Below are 25,149 nucleotides of genomic sequence, written 5' to 3' on the forward strand. Positions count from 1 at the left end.
ACCCATCATAACCAAACGGTCTCTTCTTCCAATGAATACGAGTTTCCCTGAAGACTGGCTCAACTCCTAAGTTTTCCACCGTTTCTTTGGCAGCAGGGGTCTTCAAATCCGTGGTCTCTGTAGGCCACAGCGAAATCAAGGCAGCTTCTCCTCAAAGTAGTAGGGGTCGTGAAGTCCGTCGACTGAGTCTGTAATGCCTTGCTTACAACATTTACTTGGAACAGTCTATCATGCCAAACCATGACGGAGACCAGACCGTTTGAAGTCAGTGACCTGCTTTGCCAGGTTTTGGATTCTGGCCTCGGCTTTACTCGACTGCATCAGTTCCATCAGGTCGTCGTAAACCTCAGTCACTTGACACCCACTGGCCTTTTGCTGTCAATGCGGCTTTCCCAGCGAGCGTGGCTTGGCAGCTTCACAGTCAGATTTGTAACATTGTCCATGAGGATCTGCTGGTGCTGAGAACAGGACGGGAAGGGCAGCCACAAGGCATGAAGAAAGCTCTTGTATTCAGATCCTCGCCTGGATGCCACTGTTTCTTCCCTTCACGTGCGCACGGTTGTCATAGCCTTGGCCACGGCAGTCCTGGAGCTTTATTTTATTCTCCTTCAAAACATTCATAAACAGTTTTGTTAGGCCTTTCCAAGGATTTCCGTGGGAACTTCCTCTTCTGAGGACCATATAATGGCAGCTTGCATGAGTTCATGGAACTTCTTAATGGGCTTTTCTTTCAACCTCCTCTTCACTTCATGGCAGAGGGAGTCATCCCGGAGCCCCAACACTGACTGGTCTTTCAGGCCCATATCTGCATTGTGAGTCCTGGCTCAATCTCTCCTGGAGGATGCATGCAGCGATCCAAATGGCCCCAGCTGGATTCTGTGTCCACTCACTGAATTCCTTGAGTCTGGTTCCCAGGGACACTTTGTCTCCATCCACTTCTAATCCATTCCTCTCTCGTGATGTCCCCTGGCTTTGCTGGGAAGCCGCTGAGCTCAGATATCTTCGTCTCCTGGAGCATAAATTGTAAGAGGCTTCTTAGCTGCAGCAGCTGGTCTGTCACCACCTTGGCCAAAGATAAAACTTTTCCCTGCTCAGGTCTAGCTTGTCATAATGCCTCAGCATTGTCCAATAATTTGAACTGAAGTTCAGCAAACTGGGCCCGTAGTTCTTCAATTCCAGCCATTGTAGGGTTCTCAACCAGACAGTGCTACCAGAATGCAATCCTTCGGTTAGGATCCTGTTCGTGACGCCAATTATGGAAGGGGGGCCAATCGTCCCGCTATTGTGGGGAACTTTCCTGGCTTTTGCACTGCCCTGATGGAACTGGACAGCAAAAGGATCTGAGTCCTCGCTCCAGTTCCCTTTACCTGGAGTTGTAAGAGACAACCATCTGTAACCCGCTAACTCACCATCGATGAGAGGGGTGCTCGCCGGCCGCATAACATGGAATATTAACTACTTTTGATGACCAGATCTATTCCACTTGTATTTAGTCGAGGTCTCTGACTGACCGGTGACAAGCTCGAATTGGTTGTCGCTGTGTCTCCCAGCAGTCTGTTCTGCACAGAATCATCATCTCTCCCACATCTATTCTCGCGGCTCTCAAAATATTGCAGGATCGTGCGCCCTGGGCTCGCAACGCTCGTAACACTAAGGCAGAGCTGTGTGGGCTCCATGCTGCTCTTAGAGATGGCAGCCAGCGAGGAGGGTCACGCAGGTCTGTGGGACTTAGGAAAAAAGGTGTGAAAATTATGGGAGATGTAGAAAATGGTGGGACGGTGAACATTGCATTATGGGAAGTTGATCCCATGCTCCCAGTCGCTCCTGTGCAACCTGGTTGGGCCCTGGCGTGCGTCGCTAAAATTTTCCAAAATACAGTGCAGTGGACAGTGGCGAGTTGCACGGTGGGATACCTACCCACAATGCACCACATTCTGCATCAGTACAAATGCTCCTGGCGAGTACAGTCCCCCAAGGAGTCAAGTAGGCATATGCACGTAACCTGAGTTAACGTAAGTCTGTCATGTAGATATGGCCTGAGGGGTACGAATTCTTTAGGAGAGGTAACGGGGAAAGTACGAGGCTAGGCCAAGACTCCCTCAGGTATTAGGCTCCTACGTTTGTGGATCTGGGCAAAGAGCCGCATAAAAAGAAACGGATATCATTTATTTCTCTTTTTTTTTTTTTTTTATAAGTTCATGACTTGAGGGTGTACAAATCATGACATTTTGACCGCTTGTGGTTATCGAGCAATCTTGGGGTTGTAGTAGGATGACCAGACAGCAAGTGTGAAAAATCGGGACGGGGGTAATAAGCCTATATAAGAAAAAGATCCAAAAATCGGGACTGTCCCTATAAAATCGGGACATCTGGTCACCCTAGGTTGTAGATGTGTGTTCATTAGGTTGTGAAGGCCAAAACTATAACTGGGTTCAAAAAAGAATGAGAAGTTACTGGAGGGTAGACCCCATCAATAGCTATTAGCCAGGATGGCCAGGGATGTATCCTCATTCTCTGGACGTCCCTAAGCCTCTGACTGCCAGAAGCTGAGAGTGGACGATGGGGTGGATCACTTGATAATTGCCTTGGTCTGTTCATTCCCTCTGGGGCACTTGGCATGGGCCACTCTTGGAAGCCAGGACGCTGGGTTAGCTGGACCCTTGGTCTGACGCAGTACGGCCGATCTTCTGCTCAGTAGAAATCACAGTGTATTTTTGCCTTTGAGAAGGATTTAATAGGAGATCGTACACGGGCCTTAGTGAATATTTGGGAACCAAGTCCCACACACAAGCAGTGACGTGCAAAAGCACGAAGGGCTGGATTGAAAGGCAAAGTAACAGCCGGGAGAGGCAACCCGCATTGGTGCATCAAATGCAAATGAAATTTTGACACCAGGCCAGGAAATGAGTCAGAGGGGAAGTGACATGATCCAACAGACTCAACGTGTGCCATAAAAGTAAGAATTAAAATGTAGAATGAAAAATTCCGAATTCAAAAATCACAATGAGAACGCAGGACGTGCTATATTAGAAAAACAGAGGTCACGGCCAGAACGTCGAGCCGCTATTTTCTTACGCGTCTTTGCTAGTCCAATACAAGTGTAGACAGCCCAGCGACACCCCGCGGCAGGGCGCTGGCCAAGGCTCATGGATGAGGTGCCGAGAGTCCTGCAAACAACATTTGACAAAGTGAACAGAAGGAGTCAAAGTATCTTAGTGCCCGGGGAGGGGGTCAGGGAACCCCAGCAGCGGGCTGGGGGGGGGGGCAGGTGTGTGACCGGCTGGGAGACTTCATGCAGACACCTCACCCCACAAAAGGGGCCACCCCGGTGTGTGACCCGGGGGTTTGGGGTGATCCGGCGGACAGGGAGGGGCAGCCAGTGTCCGGGCATTGGGGTGCCCTGCGGCCTTTCAGGACCCAGCCCTGGGAAGCGGGTGCTAAGATGCCCCGTCCTCTGAGAGGGGAAATAACCCCCCCGCCCCACTGGCTGTTTGCAAACGCGGCCGCCCGGGCTGGTGTTTGCAGGAGACCCGGGAAGGGGCTGGAGCAGCTGGGGGCAGAGGCAGGAAAATCCTGCGGCAGCTCCGGGCTGGGCAATGCAAGGCGCTGCTCCCCCCATGGGGTCTGTGCTGGGGGGTCATTAACCCCCCCCTGCCCGGCCGGGGGGACGTTCCCCAGCTGGGACCAGCCCCCTGGGCAGCCCCGGGCTGGAGCCTGCAGGTAATTAACCAAGGGCCGGGGGGGGGAGATGCCTCTGCACAAGGGGGCCCCGGTCCCCCCACCCCTGGGAACCGGCCCCCGGGTTGTTCCCGCACCTGGGGCGGGCCCCGAGCTGCGTTCACACCAGTGACCCTGCTGCCCCCCTCCACCCGCCCCCGGCTCCAGCCAGGGGCTGCCCCAGGGGAGAGGGGGTCAGATGGGGCAAGAGACCGGGCCCCAGTGGGGTTCCCCTTCATGTGTCTGGGGGTGCAGGGGCCGGGAAGGGAGGGATGAGAAATGAGCCAGAGATGGAGGGAGGGGACAGACCGTGTGAACGGGGGTGGGGAGGTTGGACCTGGCTCTGGACAGGCCGGAGATGGGGGGGCAGGGGGGTTTCTCTCTGGGTTTGTCACTTCAGTCTCAAAGACTGATTCATTTCCCCTGAATTCTTCCCCTTTCCCCTCCAATTGTAAAATATGGGGATAAAATCCATGTCGATCCCGCCCCCCCCTTTTCTCTCCAATGATTGTCCCTGTCTCAGTCGTCCTCCGATTTTGCCCCATTTTCTAATTCCCAAAGGTCACAGTTTAAAGTCTCAGTTGTGAGCTATTTCCCCACCCATTTTATCTGCAGCCAATTGTCCTTGTTCAGGTGGGAAATCGTCGCCCCGAGTCATTCCCCCGAACCGGAAGGGGGTTAGTGGGAGCAGCTTAGGGGAGCCTGGAGACGCGGCTGGCTCTGGGGTGGGACGGGGCGGCCGGTCTCTGCCAGCAACAGGGCATGGGAGGGACACGGGGGGAAGGGAGAAGCGATTTTTCTCAGTGGCGTAACCAGGCCCTGCTGCCGCCCCCCCAACCCCCCCATCTGCCCAGTGCAGCTCCCCACAGCCACCAGCTGCCTGTCCCCTGCCCCTCCCATCCTGCTGCCCCCTCCCCACTGCCAGGGGGCCTTCCTGCTCCAGACCCCCCCTCCCCACCCCCGGCCTTCTTAAAACACCTTCACAAAGGGCTCCCTGCTTCCCCTGGGAACGGCGGGGTGGAGGGGAACTGTTCCTTTCCGTTTGTTTATTGTACAGTCAGGTAACTTTCAAACTTTCCCACTTTTCCCTCTAATTATTATTATCCCTCTGATCTTGGTGTTTTTATCTTATGATTTCAGACTTTTAGGTTTTGACCTGTTTTCTCTCCTGTTCTCAAGGATTGCGATAAAGTACCCTGAGAGGCTAGGTGGGTGAGGTGATCTCTTTCATTGGACTAATTTCCATTGGTGAAAGAAACAAGCTTTTGATTTCCACAGAGCTCTTCTTCAGGTCTGGGGAAGATACTCGGAGTGAAACAGATGGTTAAGCATAAGACATTAACCCATGTTGCCAGAAACTGTTCAGACTGAAGAGGACAGTTAATACCACTGCACTCATGGGAGAATTCGTGGATTACAGGTGGTTCTCATGAGACCTATAACCAGCATCTTCTTTCTCTTTTTTTTTTTTTTGAGACTGTGATTTTTTAATGTCTAGCAAAATTATGACTTTAAGCTCCCAGGCTTGTCTTTTGAAGGTGTTTTGCAGGTTTCTTTTGAGGATCAGGACTGAGAGGCAAGATATTGAGGGAGCATTTTGTGAGAAGTTTTTGCTCCACAGAGGATAGGGTGTTTTTGTCTTTCATTATTTTTCTGTGTGAGTTCATTCAAGAGCATGACTGTGGGTGAAGCCAGACGTAATTTCTGTTGGGGCGTTTAGTGCACTGGATGGAGTCCACCGCATGTTGTGATAGGCCTGTGTAGGACCCATGGTTCTTGGTGTGGGGAATATTGATCGTCTCTGCAGTGCGGATACGTCTTCAGGGTTTGCGTCAGTTGTCCTGGCAGGGTGAGTTGGTGGGTGCTGGTCTGTGGGAATCTTGATCTGAGGATGGGCTTGACAAGACTGGGGAGGTTGTTTGAGGGCCAACAGAGGGGGCTGGGGAAAGATTTCTTTCAGGCTGTGCGTGCTCCCCATCGAGTCTGCATTGCAACTGTCTGCTGATCCCCCACCTGGGTCCTAGTGTGGAGGGTGCTGTCAGTGTGTTTTTCTGTTTTGAGGCGGGCTCTCTCGGGGTAGGAGGGTGGCTCATTCCTTCATGCCACGGTGATGTTGTGTCTCCACTCCCTGACACACCCACTACTTTGCCTTGCCAGCCAACTTTTCAGGTCTCTGCCAGTCCAAACCTTGCCTTAAGTGATATTAGGCAAGAAAAGAAGACCCGTAGGGTGACAGACAAAACAAGTTTTCTAGAGACTAAAACTGAATTTCAGCAAGTTACAAGTGTTGTCTAAGCAGGTTTCTCACCCCCAGTCAGTTTCCAACTACTCTGGCCTTCCAGGCCAAGACGATACATTTTTCATAGTCTCAAACGGTGCTGTATTGTATTGTCCCCTGCCTGACAGATAACTCAGATGTCCTTTCATCCCCTTTCTATTACCCAAAGTTCCTTGTCTGTGTTTCAAGAGCCTAGAAAGCTTCTGAGGGGTGCAAATTCTATCTCCCATCGGGACTGTAAATTGCTTCTCTCCCCTGCTTGCTCGCTTTGTTTATCATCTATGTCAATGTACTTTCATTGTCCTCTGCCTGTGACCAAGCTGGTCAGTCAAGTAAATGCATGTTCCCTTGTGTAGGGTAGGCCGGGTATTTGCCAAACACATTTCAAGAACCTAATTCCGGCGAATCTCTATAATTCCTTGCACACAACCCATGCAAAGAGCACACACTGATTTGGGACCAGTGTGTCGTCAGTTTACAGATGATGCCTTACGGGGCACCTTTTAGATACCGATCATGACAATGGTGTGTTGGAGCAAAGAGTGTGTCAGGCCTGTGTGGTGGGCCCTCAGCCAGCGGTGGCTGGGGGTTTCCCAGCATCACAGAGATCTACCCTACAATTCCCCCCTACCCTCTTCTCTCCGGTTTTATGTTACTATTTGAATAGGCCCTGAGATTTTTCCATTTCTCTAATTACAAAATGTTAACATTAAATCTCCTCAGATTTTGCCCTTTTTTCACATTCTTAAATACTGATATAAAATCCTTCCAAATGTTGCACTTTTTCTCTCTGTTTTATAAAATATTGATAAGAAATTTACTCAAATTTTGCCTCTTTACCTATTATCAACCAATAATCTAAAGTCCCTCCCCCGTTTTCCCACTTTGCTCTTAAATTTGTGGCAATTCATTCCAAATTCCTCAGATTGCCAGCCTTCTCTCTTTCTGTACTGAACATGGATACCTTGCTTTTTTCTATGTAATTATGAAATATGAATTAAAAGTCCCCTTCAAGTCTGGGCGTGTGTCCCCCGGTTTAATTGCCATAACTTCTCCTTTGATTGGGGGGAACCTGTTGCCCTGAGTCATTCTCTATATTGGAAATTGCCAGGGGGATAAATTCCCCCATAATCACCTTTCCCCTCATATGAGAATCATTTGTTTCCCCTCTGTCTCAGCTAAAATGTTTACTGATGAAAGTGGCTGGCCCCATATTTGCTACACACCAAAGCTAGGGGCTGCCCCGTGTTAAGGGGAACGGTGTCTCCTAGCGGCTAACGGGAAGTCGGCTGGACCCTTTCCCCCAGATGCCGTGGGATGAGGGTTCACTCCCCTCCGTGGGCAAACAACTCGGTTTGTTTTAAGAGAGAGCTGGACACATTTCCGAGGGTGACGCATGATTGGAATTGCTTGTGACCGTGGGGGCAGGGCTCGGCAGCCCCCCGGCTCCCTTCCAGTTCATGTCTGGTGTCCCTAAAAGCTCCCGCTTTCAGAGCTTTATCGGCCAGCTGCGGGGTCAGGAACACGCACACTGTAGTTTGTGGGCGGTTTGTTTTTCATCTCTTTCCACTGAAGCGTCCGATTCGGCCATGGCTGGAGACGGGACACTGGACAGGGAGGGCCAGTGCCCTGACGTGGCTCCGAGCTTTCTCTCTCTCAGGCTGGCTGGTTCTTGCTCACATGCTCTGGGTGTAAAGGGTTTGCCATCTGTGGGGTCGGGAAGACATTTCCCCCCGGGTGAGATTGGCACCTTGGTGGAGGGGGGAGGTCACCTGGGTCTGCAGCATGGGGTCTGGGTCACTTGCCAGGATTGTCTGTCTGCATCTCTCTCACTTAACCCTTTCCCTGCCCCTGCAGGTGCCCCAGCATCGTCTCGTCTCCCTCGGGCTGTTGCCCTTGGGTCTAATGTTTGGCTGTTGGGTTTAATGTGCGGGTGCTGGGCGGTGTTGGTTGTGTAGCCTCGTGTGATTGACGGGAATAACGAACTGGCATTTCAAACAGCAGTGATTTGCGCTAAGGATTTGGCCTCCCCATTGGGGCAGGGTGAAAACCACTGCTGGGCACATCACTAGCTGGAGGGACACGAGGAACCACTCTTAGAGGGGATACAATCACAGGTCATCCCGCGTCTGTTTGCTCGTCATTTCCCCGAGCAGGTAAAGAAAGGCCAAAGCGTAGGAACGTAACAGAAGATGGAGGGAAAGTACGTAACGTCCAGCATCGATAGGTTCCCACTCACATCCCCTTGGGGAACGCTGGAATAGGAAGGGGATCGTCAGGTGGTCGTCTGTTGGACGTTCCCCGACGTGTCATCCTCCACCCCCCCCCGCCACGCACAAGCTGGGTGTTTACGCCCACTAAGGCTGATAGATGTGTGTACGGGCATCACCCCCTTTTCCTTATCTGTATTTCCACACCCCACTGAATGTGGGGTGCCCGTTTTCCATAGGCAAATTCTTTAGTTCCTCTTACCCTCGTTAACATTGACATCAATCAGTTATTAAGGTAACTTGTGGCTATTTTAGGATTCCCCAAAATATTCGTGACTGTGATTGCGGTGTTAACGGGGGGGCTGCGGCAGACTTTCCTAAGCGTCAGCAATTAACACATTTTTGCTGTAACACTGCAATGTGCGGGGGGCAGGGTCATTTCCCTGAGTTCTCATCCAGATGTAGGGAGGTGGGAAGAGGATTCAAACCCCCCCCCACCCACACACACACCCCTCTGCAATCAGCTGTTGAAAAGGATTCTGGCCTCATCCCTCCCGAGCCACGTTTCTTGTCTCATTGAGACCCGTGTTAATCCAGAGTCACCCCGAGGAAGGACAAGGAGTGACTCCGGATTAACATGGGAGTGAATGAGATCAGCAGCTGCCCCTGGAGGCGGCGGGGGCGTGGGTGTGTCATTACCTCTGGAAGCAGGGAGAGCTTCTCTCTCTCTCCGCTCAGGATATTGGGGTTCAGCTTCCCGGTTCAGCCGCAGCTGATCGGGGAGCCGGCGCTGAGCAGGGTCTGTGCTGGGGAGTGACCTTAACTAAAGCTTCCTCCGCGCTCGCCAAGGTGCGGGCCTTCTCCAGCTGACTCCCCAAAATTTGCCTCAGCCTCCCCCCGCCCCCCATAGCCACCACTCCCAATGCAAAGGTCAGACATGACGCAGAAGTGAGGGTGGCCTGGTACGGGGTTGGCACCCTTCATTGTCTGCTGCTGCCGGCAGCGATAGGGGCTGGTACGTGCAACCTACTGGGCCCCCCCCGACCCCCCACCCCCCACCCGCGCTCTGGGGGGGACCCAGAGATATGGCAAAGGATCCAGGACTTTCATGCACATGGCGCAGACGAACAAAGGCCGGAGAGCATCTGGTCCGGCCTCCAGTCGCAGCCCCGGTTGCTTTTGAGACGGGCCCGTTCCAACGCCCTCCCCGGCCGAAACGGCTCCGACTTGAACGGCTCAAGAGCAACGGGGGGAGGCGGAGAATGGGGAGGTGTGATCATGTGTAAATGACTAATTTTAAAATAGCATCCGGGGGCATTCTCTGATTTTAAGTAACTAGCTATTACTAGGGTTTAACCAGTAGGTTTTCCCCTAAGTTCGTATTTGTTTGTTCATTTATTTATTGCCTTAGGTTTTTTCCTGTTGATTTTCTGGGAATCAGGGTCACAACAGTGAGGTGCCTGAGCTGAAGCTGGGGAGGGAGAGCTCAGTGGTTTGAGCATTGGCCTGCTTAAACCCAGGGTTGTGAGTTCAATCCTGGAGGGGGCCATTTGGGGATCGGGGGAGCTGGGGATTAGCCCTGCTTTGAGCAGGGGGTTGGACTAGATACCTCCTGCCAACCCTGCTAGTCTAAGTTTAAAACCCATCTGTCTGTGTATCTTTTTATTCACCTTTGGAGCAGAACATCGATAAAACACACGTTTAAGTGCTTATGGTTAAGAAAATAAAGGCGGGCCCACAAGATGTATAGTGCAGGACCCCCCACCCCCAATTTTCTGTCTCGCTCACCTTAGCACCCCATTTCCCCCCACCGGGAAGAATCTGCTGCCACCCCTGCCCCTGGTACTAGACCCCTAGGGCCGCCCCAGGCTCTGCCAACATCAATTCCTGAGCCAGACTCCAGATAATTCAGAGAGGCCTCAGGGAAAGGGCTGGGGACAGGCAAAGTCACATGCAGCCCCTCCGGCCCCCCATTTCCCCTCCTGTTAACGATGGCAGGAGCTGGTCCAGCCCGGAGGGAGCCAACGGATCAGACTCTCCCAGCCAGAGCGGGAGGGAGAAGGGCCGGAGGGAAGGGGAGAGATGGGGAAAGAGGGAGAGAGACTCCCAGGACTCGAACCCGCCCAGACACATTGGTTGCAGCATCTCTGGGCAGATTCCCTTCCCGGTGAACAAGGTGAGGGGCAGAAAGAGGAGAAGCCAGTTCCCTCCTCTCCCTATTGCCCCCGCTGGGGTGTGGGCGGCCCTGGGGAAATCCCCCCAAATGACTCCTGCGGTTCTGCTCTCTTCTGCCCTTTGGGTCAGAGTCTGTGTCACTGGGAGAGTTTCAAAATCTCCCTCAGTTTCGTGCTGCTGGGAGGGGGCTGGGGCCGGGTAATAGAAACGGGACCAAGCGTTTTCTCAGCCTGGCCCCAGCTACAAGGTTTGTCTGCAGGGAAAAGCCCCTGGGGGGGAACTGTGCTGTGAGGTGAACTCAGCCCTGCTCTGACTGCCTCCCCTTTCCCCCTCCCAGGCTGCCGAGCCCTGGCCAGGGCTTGCTCCGGCTGGTCCCAGCCTCCCCGGGGACAGGGAGCGGAAACAGGGGCCATGGAGCCCGCTCAGGTAGGGATCCTGGTCGAGGGAGAGGAGCAGAAACTCCCCAGGAGGGAGGAACTTGTGGGGAGTTTGGTCTGGAGGTGGGAGAGGGCAGGAAACAGCCAGGGGGGATAAAAGGAGGGGGCCAGGGTTGTCCCCGTGGCTGCTAGGGGACCCCACTTGTCCTGCTGGTCTGGCTTCTAGCCCGGGGCCCTCTGACCAGCAATCCCGGTCTGCTCAGCGTCGGACCCTGGTGCTGTGTCCCAGGCTCCTTCCTACCCTACCTCTCTGTCTCCTTGTCTCGCCCTGGTTTCCCTCCAGAGCTTCCTCTCTTCCCCCCCAGCTCCTTCACCCTTCGCAGGCTCCTGTTGGACTCCCCAGTGCAGGGCAGGACCCCAGGCTTCACCCTTCCCCGGCTCTCTTACTTGTCCCTGGCCAACTCCCTCTCCCTCCAGGGAGGGACTGCGGAGCTCGTCCTGGTTTCGACTCCTTGCCAGCCCCTCTCCCAGCTGCGGTTAGGCTTTATAATCCCTGGCTCGCCTCCAGGGGCAGCCCATATGGTGAATTGGCCCCTTCTGGCCCACGGTAACCCCCACAGGGCGTGTGTGGGGTGGACACCCCATCCCAGAGAGACTGCTACGAAGGGGGCACCCACCAGTGAGGATAAGGGGAGCTGCCCCCTTCCCTCCCTTCCAGCTGCTGGCCACGGGGATTCCTACGGGGAGAGCGTTGCTGGGGGCTCCACGTCCTGTAGTGGCCTCTGGCTAGCAGGAGTGTGGCAAATGTGAAGACCCCTCTTTCCCTTTCTCTTCTTGGAGGGGTGAGGGTCTCTCTCTTTCTCCCCTCACCCCGATGCCTCCTGGCTGCTCTGAGCAGGCTGGGGGTGGGACTCTGCTGACTGTGAGCCTCCCAGAGTTTGCACTGAGTTGGCCCTGCTCCCCGGTGACTAGTGGGGCTGCGAGTGGGGCAGCAGGTCCTGAGCGGGGGGCTCTTGCTCTTTCAGGGGCCGGTGACCTTCGAGGAGGTGGCCGTGTATTTCACCAGGGAAGAGGGGGCTCTGCTGGACCCCGCTCAGAGAGCCCTCTACAGAGACGTCATGCAGGAGACCTACGAGACGGTGACCTCGCTGGGTAAGGGTTCCCGTCCCCGCGGTTCTTAGAAGGGGAAATGAGGAGTTCAGGTTCACGTCACCCCCACAATGCCACCTTAACTCTGCCCTGTCTCAGCAACGCCCCGACACGCCAGGGACACACGCCCCAGCCCTGTGCCCTGCCCTGCCCCACAGCACTGGGAACAGAGCCCAGGAGCGGAATAGCACAAAGTCTCACGCCCGGGCTCGCGTCTGGCGTGGGGAACGGAAGCTGCCTTCGCTCTGACACGGAGCCTGTTCCACACGAACCACCACAGACGTGCAAAATATCCCTGTATTCGAGAGAGCTTGGAGCCCTGGGCCTGGTGCAAGACCGGAGGCCTGAATCAAAGTGAGCAAAAGCCCGTGCTATGAACCAAAGTCAGGCCCCGTCACAAAGCAGGTGCTTGCTTATGAGTTCACCGTCTGATGCAGGAACTTGGCCAAGGCATAAAACACAGGCCCTGCTAGGTACTAGATATTCATGTGAACACGTTCCTGGGGGATGGGTCAGGAACACACCGACCCCGAGTAAGACAAGGGTGTGGGGACAGATGGCAGTAAACCTCTCCGAGCGCCTTCGTCACTGAACGGAGCCTGTGGTCTTTCTGGGTAGTGCTCCTGGGCTCTGCTGGGCCAGCGATCTGTGCGGGGCTGGTGTAGCGTATGGAGAGAGAGACACGCACACGCCAGCCGACAACGGTTACCAGCCCTTCACCCGCTCCCTAAGGATTCCTTCTGAGTCATTCTTTCACTCCCCCTTGCTGAGCCTGGAGACGCCGAGCATGTCTGCCACCCGACGGCTGACCGTCCCCCTGGTGAGACCACATCCTTGTGCTCCTTCCTGGGCACAACCTGCAACGCTCAGCAGTGACACGAGGCAGACGGGGGCCAGCAAGCGTCCAGGCACCTCTCTGCATCTCCTGGCCCCGTGGTTCTCAACCTGTTAATCATTATGGGCCGCACATGGCCTGATGCTTCTTTCTCCTTTCCCAAAGGAATTAAAGGCGTCAATGATAGAATCTAATTCACTGGAGCTGTCCACACGCTGAGGGATATTCATACTCCCTTCCATTACCCCTGGCTCACTAGAGTCCCTATTTCCTCAAAGTGTGCTTTCCTGACATACAATATCTCTGACATACGGCATTCTGGGGCCTCTGCGCTCCCTCTTACTCCTTACTGTGTTGAACCCCACCAGCGAATACTCCCCTGTTCCAGCTCTCCTATGGCTCATAGTCTCTGGTCCTTTCTCTGCCAGAAAGAAGCATCTCTAGGGGGACTTACCCGCTGTCTGGAGTCTTCACTGTCTGGGACATGGAATTACTGTTGCTGTATTTTAGGAGGCCGTTTGATGAGTGTCTGGCTCTGTGTGCTCACAGGAGGGATGGGGACTGTTAAATACCCCAAAAGCAGAGAGTCCAGCACCTTTGAGCAACTTGGGAGCTGGCCCTGGTGTTTTACTGCCTTAAAATGGCCTGGGGTTAAAATAATAGAACATTGTTTTCTGACACGTGTCCCATGAATTCTCAAGATGTCCCTTGTTTTCTTTCCCCCGAGCAGGGTTTCCAGTTTCCAAACCTGATGTGATCTCCCAGCTGGAGAAAGGGGAAGAGCCGTGGGTCTCAGGAATCCAGGACTCAGAAGAACCAGGGATCCTGAGAGGTGCCTGCCCAGGTGAGGAACAATTAAACCAACTCAAAAGCTGTCAGTGCCTGAAGGAAGGAGCTGGGATTCCCTGGAAAGACCTTGTGAACTCTCTCAGTTCAGGATTGTCCCCAGCTTGTGTGATACCCTCAGGGCAGAGATCATGACTTCCTGCCCATCCTGACTGATACCTGGCAGTAACTCCCTCCTGTCATCCCGAGTGTTTGGATAGAACATGGGAGCAGAATTGATCTGTTTTCTCTTCCCTATGGGGAAAAGTTTGGGAAAAAAATAGGAACTAAATTTCCCAGTCTCCCCAGCACTTACTCTGTTTTCCTCTCCCCTTTTCCATTCCTGTTCCTGAGGTTTCTCTCTCTATCCCAGCAGGTGGTGGGATGGTGAGTGAGAACAGGAGCAGACTCTTCAGCAGAGAGATGCTGAGTAAGGGGAACCGCACAGGATGTTATTGCGAAGATCCGAAGGGAATGTGTCCATAAGTCTTGAGCAAGGAAAATCTTGTGAGAGTCAGCACAGGCCAGAGAGGCAGCAGCCAGAGCAGCCAGCGGAGAAGGTGGATAAATCCATTAATTGTCAGGCAACTCACAAAGACCTCAAAGGAACCACAGGCCAGCGCAGAATCCTCACCGGAGAGAGAAAAAACACCTGCACTGAGTGTGGGAAAAACTTCCGTAGACGTTCAACCCTTATTAGACATCAGAAAATCCATAGGCCAAAGAGATCATATGAATGCAGTGAGTGTGGGAAAAGGTTTACGTATCACTCAGAACTTGTCACTCATCAGCGAATCCACACAGGAGAGAGGCCCTATAAATGCTCCGAGCGCGGGAAAACCTGTCGCTGGCGGGAAAATCTTACTAGACATCAGAGAATCCACACCGGGGAGAGGCCCCACGAATGCCGTGAGTGCGGGAAAACCTTCATTTCTCACTCACGCCTTACTCAACATCAGAAAATCCACAGCGGGGAGAGGCCTTATCAATGCAGCGAGTGTGGGAAAAATTTCAGTCAGATCTCAAACCTTATTAGACACCAGAAAATCCACACAGGAGAGTGACCCTGGACATGCTGTGAGTGCGGGAAAACGTTTTCCCGGCAATCACACCTTATTATTCATCAGAGAACCCATGTGGGAGAGAAGCCCCATGAATGCCGTGCGTGCGGGAAAACCTTTGCAAGGCACCCACACCTTATCAGACATCAGAGAATTCATACAGGGGAAAAACCCTACACATGCAGTGAGTGTGGGAAATCCTTCACTCAGAACTCAAACCTTAGTGTCCATCAGAGAATTCACACCGGGGAGAGGCCCTATGAATGCGGTGAGTGCGGGAAAAGCTTCAATCACAGCTCAAACCTTAATACGCATCAGAAAATCCACAAGGGAAACGATCAACCATAAAATCCTTAGCTCGGGCTGACAACATGTTTTTTTTTTTTCTTTAATACTTTTCCTAATTCCACCATCACGCCCTTAAGGCTGTTGCAGCATTTGCTTCGCCGTGAGCCCTCCGCTCACGTAGCTGCCCATTTCTGTCTTTTGCAGCTCGCCCTTCTTTGGGGTGAATCCCATGGTCCTTTCGGTAAACTCCCTACGAGTCATGGGAATGTGTGTCCCTCCTACCAGGAATGTCCGTCTATAGCTAGTTGAAGTCACCCCTATCAACGTAAAATCTTCCTGGGCCTTAAAAAGCTAACTTTCTATAGCCAATAAACATATTTTAATGTTTTATCTTTACCAGTGAATTTGTCTAAAGTGTGGGGGAATCTGCTCACATTACAGAGGCTGTGTGTGCCCATTACCCTCTGATGGAGTGGTGAACTGATTACTGAGTTTACACCTAGTACATTTCTAGGGAGCAAGGCTGGGGCTGGGGGGATTTGCTGGTGTCATAGAATCATAGAATATCAGGGTTGGAAGGGACCTCAGGAGGCCATCTAGTCCCACGCCCGCTCAAAGCAGGACCAATCCCCAACTAAATCATCCCAGCCAGGGCTTTGTCACACCTGACCTTAAAAACTTTGAAGGGAGGAGATTCCACCACCTCCCTAGGTAACGCATTCCAGTGTTTCACCACCCTCCTAGTGAAAAAGTTTTTCCTAATATCCAACCTAAACCTCCCCCACTGCAACTTGAGACCATTACTCCTTGTTCTGTCGTCAGCTACCACTGAGAACAGCCTAGATCCATCCTCTTTGGAACCCCCTTTTAGGTAGTTGAAAGCAGCTATCAAATCCCCCCTCATTCTTCTCTTCTGGAAACTAAACAATCCCAGTTCCCTCAGCCTCTCCTCATAAGTCATGTGCTCCAGTCCCCTGATCATTTTTGTTGCCCTCCGCTGGATGTTTTCCAATTTTTCCACATCCTTCTTGTAGTGTGGGGCCCAAAACTGGACACAGTACTCCAGATGAGGCCTCACCAGTGTCGCATAGAGGGGGACGATCACGTCCCTCGATCTGCTGGCTATGCCCCTACTTATACAGCCCAAAATGCCACTGGCCTTCTTGGCAACAAGGGCACACTGCTGACTCATATCCAGCTTCTCATCCACTGTCACCCCTAGGTCCTTTTCCGCAGAACTGCTGCCTAGCCATTCGGTCCCTAATCTCTAGCGGTGCCTGGGATCACCCTGTATATCATTCATGAGTGGCTGTGACCACGTGGGATACGGGGGTCCCACGGTCCATGTTATACACTGGGGGATGTCACAGCCAGTTTATATCCATTTGCTCTTGTTCCCACACTGGGCCCTAACTTAAATAATTCCCTCCTTGGTGTTTATGCCTCTGATGTATTTACAGAGAGCAATATATCTCCCCTCAGCCTTTGTTTTGTTAGGCTGAACAAGCCAAGCTCCTTCAGTTTCCTGTCATCAGGTAGGGTCTCCATTCCTCTGATCATCCTAGTAGCCCTTGTGTTTTGATTTCTTTGTCCTAAATCAGACTCCTTAGGGCTAAAGATGAAATGACACAGAGCTGGAAGGGGAATTTGAATGGATCCCAAACACAGTGTGATCATTCAGAGTTTAAATCCCAGTTTCCATCTTTTGACAAACATGTTTCTGAGCTTTTCCCCTGCAGAGGTGGGACTGTTTGTTAGGGGGCTTATTCCTTCACCCACTTACTTCCCTGGTCCTTCTCGCATGAACAGAGAGCAACAATATCCGAAGTCCAAAGGTGCAAACAATTCGATGTTTATTGGGGTGAACTTCCAGCAAGCATGATTCCAGTTTCCTTCCTTACTGTCCCCCTTCCCAGCTCTGACACCACAGAGCCTTACACTTGTGTCCCTGATCCCATTCCTGCCCTTAGCCAAACACGATTCCAATTTCCCCACCCCCATTCCCTGTTCCCATTCCCCCCCACACCCACCCACTTCCTGATTAACTGCAGACTATATAGTAAAACTTGAGTTCTGCTTAGCTATACCTTAATCAGTCATTTTACTGACATTTAACCAACCAATCCTAACAGATCATAACATGATTATTTAACCAATTATATCCCACCACCTTAATTAGTTTACACCCAGCAAAATTAATTATACAGCAGACAGGAACAATCACAGAACCAGACAGAGATTATACAGACAAACAACAGCGAAGTGGGAACTATAATGACAAAACAATACAGAAGTGAGGATTTCACATCCCAGCTATTGATAGGTGAGTTCTTGCCAGACAGGATGCTATCAAACTAAGTTTCCTTTTACGTCTTCTAGGCACTTCCCTTTCTCTGGAGGTGACAGGCATTATCAGGACAGGCTTGTATTTCTAACAGCCCAATAGCACCTTCTTTCAATGTGACTGGGTTCACATTAACAAGGCTTCACTGCATGAAGCAGATTTGAACAGAGTAGAGGAGAATGCAATGGGAGACTCTCTTGCCCTGATTCTGAGTCATCAGATATAACCTGAGGAGAGATTAATAAGACTAGGAGGACTTGTGGCACCTTAGAGACTAACCAATTTATCTGAGCATGAGCTTTCGTGAGCTACAGCTCACTTCATCGGATGCATACCGTGGAAACTGCAGCAGACTTTATATATACACAGAGAATATGAAACAATACCCCCTCCCACCCCACTGTCCTGCTGGTAATAGCTTATCTAAAGTGATCATCAAGTTGGGCCATTTCCAGCACAAATCCAGGTTTTCTCGCCCTCCACCCCCCCCAACACAAATTCACTCTCCTGCTGGTGAATTAATTAATAATTAATTAATCACATTAATAAGACTGTGACTTTTCAGCTTGGAAAAGAGATGATTAAGGGGGGGATATGATAGAGGTCTATAAAATCATGGCTGGTGTAGAGAAAGTAGATAAGGAAGTGTTGTTTACTACTTCTCATAACAAAAGACCTAGGGGTCACCCAATGAAATTAATAGGCAGCTGGTTTAAAACAAATGTAAATAAGTATTTTTTCACACAATGCACAGTCAACCTGTGGAACTCCTCGCCAGAGGATGTTGTGAAGGCTAAGGCTATAACAGAGTTCAAGAAAGAGCTAGATAAGTTCATGGAGGATAGGTCCATCAATGGCTATTAGCCAGGATGGGCAGGGACGGTGTCCCTCACCTCTGTTTGCCAGAAGCTGGGAATGAGCGACAGGGAACAGATCACTTGATGATTCCCTGTTCTGTTCATTCCCTCTGAAGCACCTGGCATTGGCCACTGTCAGAAGACAGGACACTGGGCTAGATGGACCTTTGGTCTGACCCAGTCTGGCCATTCTTATGAAGTGCGCACAGTCTGAAAATTCAAACCATTTTTAAGCTGCTGAGCACTCTGGCACTGATCCAGGAAAGTGGCTAAAATTATGCTTGACTTTAAGAACAAGTCGTCCCGCTGAATGTGCTTAAAGATACGCTGTGAGCTAATAAAACTGGCACAAACTGGGACAGGTACTAGCTACTCCCCCACTTTGAGAACATTGCATATGCTGAAATCAACTCTTCTCTCCGACTTGAGCAACGCCATTAACTTTAATTATTTCATGGTTGTAACTGATGGTATAATTTGGCCTTCCAGCGTACAGAATATACAATTAAAGATCCACAGGGTAGATCGGACAGAAGAATTTTTTCCCTTCAGTTTAAGTTGTCAAAGAAATTATAGGCCGTTTCATTTATTCTCTCAAGCCTTAGAAAGCCTGACTAGGGCAGTAGCTGGATTAGAGTCTGGTAGTGACGGTCCTGTGTGTGCCCCATCGCTTTCTACACTGCACATGAAATTAACATGGGCAATGGGAGGCTTTATATTGAAGTCAATTGGCTTTGGATCAGATATAGATTTTAATACAGCTTTAATACAGATTTAATACAGATTTAATACAGAACAAACTATGGCTAATGGGTCAATTAGGCACTAGGGTCATCTGAAAATCTATTTGATTTAAACAGTATTTGCCCCAGTCCTCTTGCTCAACTTTATTGCAATGACCAGTTCTGCTGCCATGAGGAAAGGGGGCTAATGTCTATCACATCTCCGTTATTTACTCCGTTGTCTACACCATAGCTGGATCGGTGCTGAAGCGATGAATGCACGGGGGGGGGTGCATTTAGCGGGTCTAGTGAGGACCCACCAAATCGACCACAGATCAACCTCTGCTTGACCCCGGTACTGCACCCCGAACAAGGAGAGTAAGGTAAGGCGATGAGAGAGGGTAGACACCGCAGTAAGGCGACCTAAGCTACGTCGACTCCGGCTGCATTATTCACGTGTCTGGAGCGGCGTAACTTAGGTCAGCTTCATCCTGTAGTGTAGACCTAGCCTAAATAAAAGGAACCTTTGGCGATTCCTCAGAAATAGTCACCGGTTAGGGTTAGTCACCAAGGTAGAAGCTGGTTTTTTCCTGGCAAAACCTGGCTTTCAGAGAGACACCTGGCAGAAGTCATGGGGGGAGGGGAGTTTACAATTTCCGGACCAAGTATTCGGGAAAGGGAGACCAGAAGGGACTTGAGAGAACTGGGGCCGATGCTGGCCCCAAGGACCCCCCAGAGGCAGAGGAACCCGTGATCACTGCCGCTCCTGGGGCTTGTCTACACTAGAAGTGCTCTGGCGGGGGGCGTTATGTCCCCCACTGGCATGGCGGGGTTTACGCCGGTGCTGAGGTCGTTGTAACTTACGTCGCTCAGGGGGGCGGCTTATTCGGGTCCAGGGATCACGCTTGGAAGGATGGCTACAGGGGGTCTCAGGCAAATTTGGGGGTGACTCTAGCCCCGCAAGCCCCTCCCCACAGTGCCACCCCTGCATTGGAGAAGAGGAGGATTGACCCCCTGGGCTTTATCGTCAAAGTGCACATCTATCCCTGAGGTACAGGCCCATCCAGGCACCCCCACCCTGTGTTACACCCAGAGCCCTGCTTTGGCCAGAGCATCCTGTGGCCTCCAAGCCCCCTGGGCCAGACTCTCCTCCCTGTGGGGCCCGCATTCCCTCCGGAGGTTTCCTCCCATGCAGAAGAGGGGCAGCTTGTGCCCTGGACTTGAGGCCCAATCGACCCCACCCTTCATGGTGGGCGGCCCCCTGCCAGGGGGAGTTCATGGGTGGGGGGAGGTGTGAGGAGCCCCAGGCCTGATCCTGGAGGCAAAAGTCGTGTTTGGAAGCGAAACAAAGAAAATTTCCTGCGGCCAGCAGGGACTGAATCTGCACCTCAGCCAGGCACAGGGCACCAGCTGCTTCCCTGTACACAGCTGCTCCGGCTTTATAATCCGTGCCTATTTCTTCAACTCCTCGCCCCCCCGGATCCCCAAACCAGCACGCTTGTCAGCCCCAGTCCAGCGCCCCCCTATTCCCAGTGCCCCTCAATCCCAACCCACAGCCCCCACCTTCCCCCCAGCAGCAGGTGCGTCTGACTCCTTCGGGGAGCTTTTCTTGCAAGGTTTTTGTGTGTCAATCGCCTTGTGGATTTTACAGCACGTTGGAAATTTCCATATTAAATAGGAAGCTCTGCTCACCTTCCCCCTCCCCTTCTGTTTTCTCTTCATAACCAGAGCGGGGAGCATTTCATTTTTTAATTCCCCGGGGACTTGCGTAGTTCAACAGAATTTTTTCACTGTGTGCTTAGAAATTGAAAACTGATTATTTTTTTTGGCCAACCAAAACCCGAACTGATTCAGAAACCAGAAGAGAAGAACAACGATACGTTCAAATCAAAGGGCCAGAACAGAGCAGGACTGGGTTTTCAGCAGAGAACATTTTCCATTTGGGGGACTTTCTTTTCCCAGGCTCACAAACCTCTCCCAGGGGAAGTGCAGAGACAAACGTTTCACTTGTCCGCTTCAGATTAGCTTGGCCGAGACACTCTGGCTGTGTTTCCACTGTCAGGGGCTTGCTGAGAACTGGGGCATTTTAACAATTGGATGTTTGGGGGAGGTTCTGAGTATGTTACGTTTTGAGATAAAAAATGACCGAAGTAGAGAATTCTTTTAGAAATCTCAGATTTTGATAGGTTTTATTTCAAGCAGGTGAGTCTGACACCTTGGGACGGGTTTGGTGTGCAGGGAGCAACATGGGTCGGTCTGTCACCCCGCTAAAGGGGGAGATAGATGGGTGCTTGGAAGGGAAGAGAGAAGGTGAAATGCGTCCGATTAGGGTGGGATTCGAACCCACGCGCGCAGAGCGCAATGGATTAGCAGTCCATCGCCTTAACCACTCAGCCACCTCATCTGAGCCACTTGGTAGCAGGCAGAAGCTCCAGGGGAGGTCGGGACAATAAGGAGTTTTTAAATCTGTTAGTGGAAGCAGGGTCTGAATGAGCGAGGAGCTGGGGGGAAAGACGTCAGGAACAGACCGTGTTTGCACAGACCCACCCTCTCCGCCCAGGTACCCCCCTCGCTCCCCCGTAATGTTTCTGGCTTGCTCACCCCTGTCCCAGGCAGCTGCAGGGTGACCGGATGTCCCGATTTTACAGGGGCCGTCCCGATATTTGGGGCTTTTTCTTATATAGGCACTGATTACCCCCCACCCCCCGTCCCGATTTTTCACACTTGCCGTCTGGTCACCCAAGACCCCCAGTGCAGCAAGCTAAGCCACGAGCTCAAGTAGTCGTGGCCGAGGGGTTAAGGCGATGGACTAGAAATCCATTGGGGTCTCCCCGCGCAGGTTCGAATCCTGCCGACTACGGGAAGGCTAGCGTTCGGGCTGCGGTGGCTTTTACTGCCTGAGCATCCCTGGTGCCAACCAGAGCCAGGGCCGGTGTCACTTGTCTACACTTAACACGCTACAGTGTCCTCGCACTTGAGGGTAGACACTGACCGCAGCAAGAGGAGGGGTGAGCCTGTCACTGTAGCTAGCCCACCTCCCCCCCGATGGGGTAGTGAGGTTAACGGAGGAGCTCTTCCGTCCACCTGGCGCTGTCTACACCAGGGCGTAGGTCAGTTTAACTACGTTGCCCACACCCCGCGAGACAGCGCTCTGCCACGGTAAGTTCCCGGTGTGGACCAGCCCTTAGCGCCCGCCTAGTATTTCAACGTGCGCCCGGAACTGGGAGGGTAAAACATGGACTCCCACATACAGAGACCGAATTCCCCCAATTTAATTCTCGCTGCCCTTTCCCGAAAGCCTCAAAATTCCTTGCATTTTTGTGATGGGCGGGAGACGAAAGGCAGGGCGATTTTGCCTCTTGGCAGGAGGTTCGACAAGAAGGTCCCTTTTTAACGCTATGATTCCAAATAAAGTTTAGAGATTAGTTATTTACATTAAAATCAGTTACTGGTGCCTCTAAACAGCACCATACCATGAAATAAGAACAGAGACAAACCTTGTCCCAAAAGGCCAATTTCCCAAATGATCCGCAAACTATTATTAATTTCCAAGTCTGTCCCCCGCAGGGCGGCTGGGCATCTGCCGTTTAACGACTCTGCAGCCACCTTCCCAGGAGAAATACCCTTTTTGGCGATTCCCGATCCTGGACATCTGTGAAATTCAGACTATGAGCAGCCAACCTGGCTCCCCGCGCAAGGGGGTGGCCTCCCAGCCCCGGTGCCCTGACTACACAAGCCACGTTAAAGCACTTTAACACAGCTAGGAAAGGTGTGCCCTCTGTCTCTCTCACGCTCCCCCCCCCCCGGCCCCTCCGTTGAAAAGCAGCTGGAAATCTGGAAGGATGCCCATGGAATGAAGGGATGGAGAAACCTTCCTCGGCGTTGAAACTTGCTGGACTCAGGGGGCTGTTTTTCGCGGCTCTGTAAAGTGCCCTGAATTAGTATCTCCGACCCGAAGACGCGCGCCGTGTAAGCTTGAAAGAGTGACTCACTCACCAACAGAAGTTGGTTACCTCACCCACCTTGTGTCTCTGCTTTCTAAGCCTAAACTAGAAAACCAAGCCTGTCCTAAGAAGACTAGTTTCTGGCCTCATCCATATGCGTGCTTTTCAATACCTTTCCCCGTAACAGACTACGTGAGCATTTTCCATGTGAAACGTAATTTCCAAAGTCAGTTTTGCTCAGTACTGAAACAGATGAAAGACTGCCAGTATCTTCGGGCAGGTCAGGGCTCCCTGACATTTATGTCAAGACATGGCGTGTCTAAAGATCAAAGGCGTTTATAGCCCAATCCGTGCTGTGGGAACTGGAGATTCATTTTCAGAGACACGGGATAACAAGATAAGGGGGCGTGTGATTCATTATTTTTTAAGCCCTTTTTTGCCCAATATTCCCACAGCATCTTCCGTAAATTAATCTTGAAAATGGTCAGTAATGCGGGGTCTCCAAAGTGAGCTGAAAAGCTGGTGTCTGCGATTTGAAAATCGCCACAGACCGTCAATGCGTCAGTGGTGTCGGAAATCCCCCACCAGGCTCTCTGTGGGGGAGAACATGCTTTGTATGTAAGCGGCTGTGGGTTCAATCCGTTTCATCGCCAGGGGATTCTTCTGGATCATTTCCCAGGACCGGGATGGGGGTCACCCCAGGGTAAGGTGGAAACTCTTGGAGCGCCAGACCACTGTTGCCACCAGCATCGGGCATGGAGACTCTTCAGGACCTGGCGCTTCTCCAAAGTGTCCCTTACAAACCAGAAAGCTCCCGGATAGAATGACTGGCTTCAGGGAAGGGGAGGGGAAATCTGCTTTCAGGTGACAGGGTGCTCTGGGCATGGGAGGGGCTGTGGGTGTAACGCACGGCAACTGCTCTATCTGTGGGGACACAGCTCAGGGTCCATCGTGCTCACAGGGACAGGCAAGCACCAGTCCCACGGAAGGAAGAATCCCATGCACCGCTACAGACGAGGGACCGAATGGCTCGGCAGCAGTTCTGCAGAAAAGGACCTAGGGGTGACAGTGGACGAGAAGCTGGATATGAGTCAGCAGTGTGCCCTTGTTGCCAAGAAGGCCAATGGCATTTTGGGACGTATAAGTAGGGGCATAGCGAGCAGATCGAGGGACGTGATCGTTCCCCTCTATTCGACATTGGTGAGGCCTCATCTGGAGTACTGTGTCCAGTTTTGGGCCCCACACTACAAGAAGGATGTGGATAAATTGTAGAGAGAGTCCAGCGAAGGGCAACAAAAATGATTAGGGGACTGGAACACATGAGTTATGAGGAGAGGCTGAGGGAGCTGGGATTGTTTAGTCTACGGAAGAGAAGAATGAGGGGGGATTTGATAGCTGCTTTCAACTACCTGAAAGGGGGTTCCAAAGAGGATGGCTCTAGACTGTTCTCAATGGTAGCAGATGACAGAACGAGGAGTAATGGTCTCAAGTTGCAGTGGGGGAGGTTTAGGTTGGATATTAGGAAAAACTTTTTCACTAGGAGGGTGGTGAAGCACTGGAATGGGTTCCCTAGGGAGGTGGTAGAATCTCCATCCTGAGAGGTTTTTAAGGCCCGGCTTGACAAAGCCCTGGCTGGGATGATTGAGTTGGGGTTGGTCCTGCTTTGAGCAGGGGGTTGGACTAGATGCCCTCCTGAGGTCCCGTCCGACCCTGATCTTCTATGATTCTATGAACTCTGGATGTTCTTGTACCACACGGTCTAGTCAGGAACGTGCTGACTTGGTTAGCCGACGCCGAATGAGTTACGTTGCCAAGGCCAGGCCTAACCCTTTCACAGCCTTTGGTTCACACTCGTTGTTATGCCTAGGCCTCCAGCAAGGCCTACGCTTTCGTGAATCCGTGCCGCTGTGCTTCCGTCCCGGGGTGATGGCTGATGATGAATGAGAAGGGGACATCCTTGAGTAGAGGCGGGAAAGGTCCCATCAGCACAGACTGGATGTCGAGGAAACGGAGGGACCACCCGTGCTTAGCGAACAGAGTCGTCCGTCACTAACACACCACCGGGACCCTGTCTCCTGGAGGGAACCGGAGGCAAGTGCAGCGTGTTTGGGATGATGTTGATGATGGACAGAAAAAAAGGCTCGGGGTCAGTAAAAGATGAGCCCAAATGTGGAGAAGGGGAATTTAAGTTTGCTCCACACAGGGCCATGGTCTCAGACACCCTGGAGTGTCCTATATATAGAGAGAAAGAAAAGGCAAACAGGGACCCAGCCCCCTGCAATGTTGCTGTCCTGGAAAAGACGCCCAGGGACAAGTAGGAACTGGGCTGGGAGTGGGGTGGAGGGTCCCACAGGACGGAGGGGTGCT

At 52.1% G+C, this 25,149-nt stretch overlaps 2 non-coding genes and 1 pseudogene across 2 annotated transcripts; 2 read left to right on the forward strand and 1 right to left on the reverse strand.

Annotated features, from left to right (window-relative positions):
• Positions 1 to 25,149, forward strand: part of LOC140904192 (uncharacterized) — a 187,078-nt pseudogene that overhangs the window by 57,664 nt on the left and 104,265 nt on the right.
• TRNAS-GCU (transfer RNA serine (anticodon GCU)) lies at positions 21,161 to 21,242 on the reverse strand. Its single transcript has one exon. It is a non-coding gene; the product is annotated as a tRNA-Ser (tRNA).
• TRNAS-AGA (transfer RNA serine (anticodon AGA)) lies at positions 21,617 to 21,698 on the forward strand. The gene has a single exon. It is a non-coding gene; the product is annotated as a tRNA-Ser (tRNA).

This window comes from Lepidochelys kempii, chromosome 28, assembly GCF_965140265.1.
Source record: "Lepidochelys kempii isolate rLepKem1 chromosome 28, rLepKem1.hap2, whole genome shotgun sequence".
NCBI classification, from domain to species: domain Eukaryota; kingdom Metazoa; phylum Chordata; order Testudines; family Cheloniidae; genus Lepidochelys; species Lepidochelys kempii.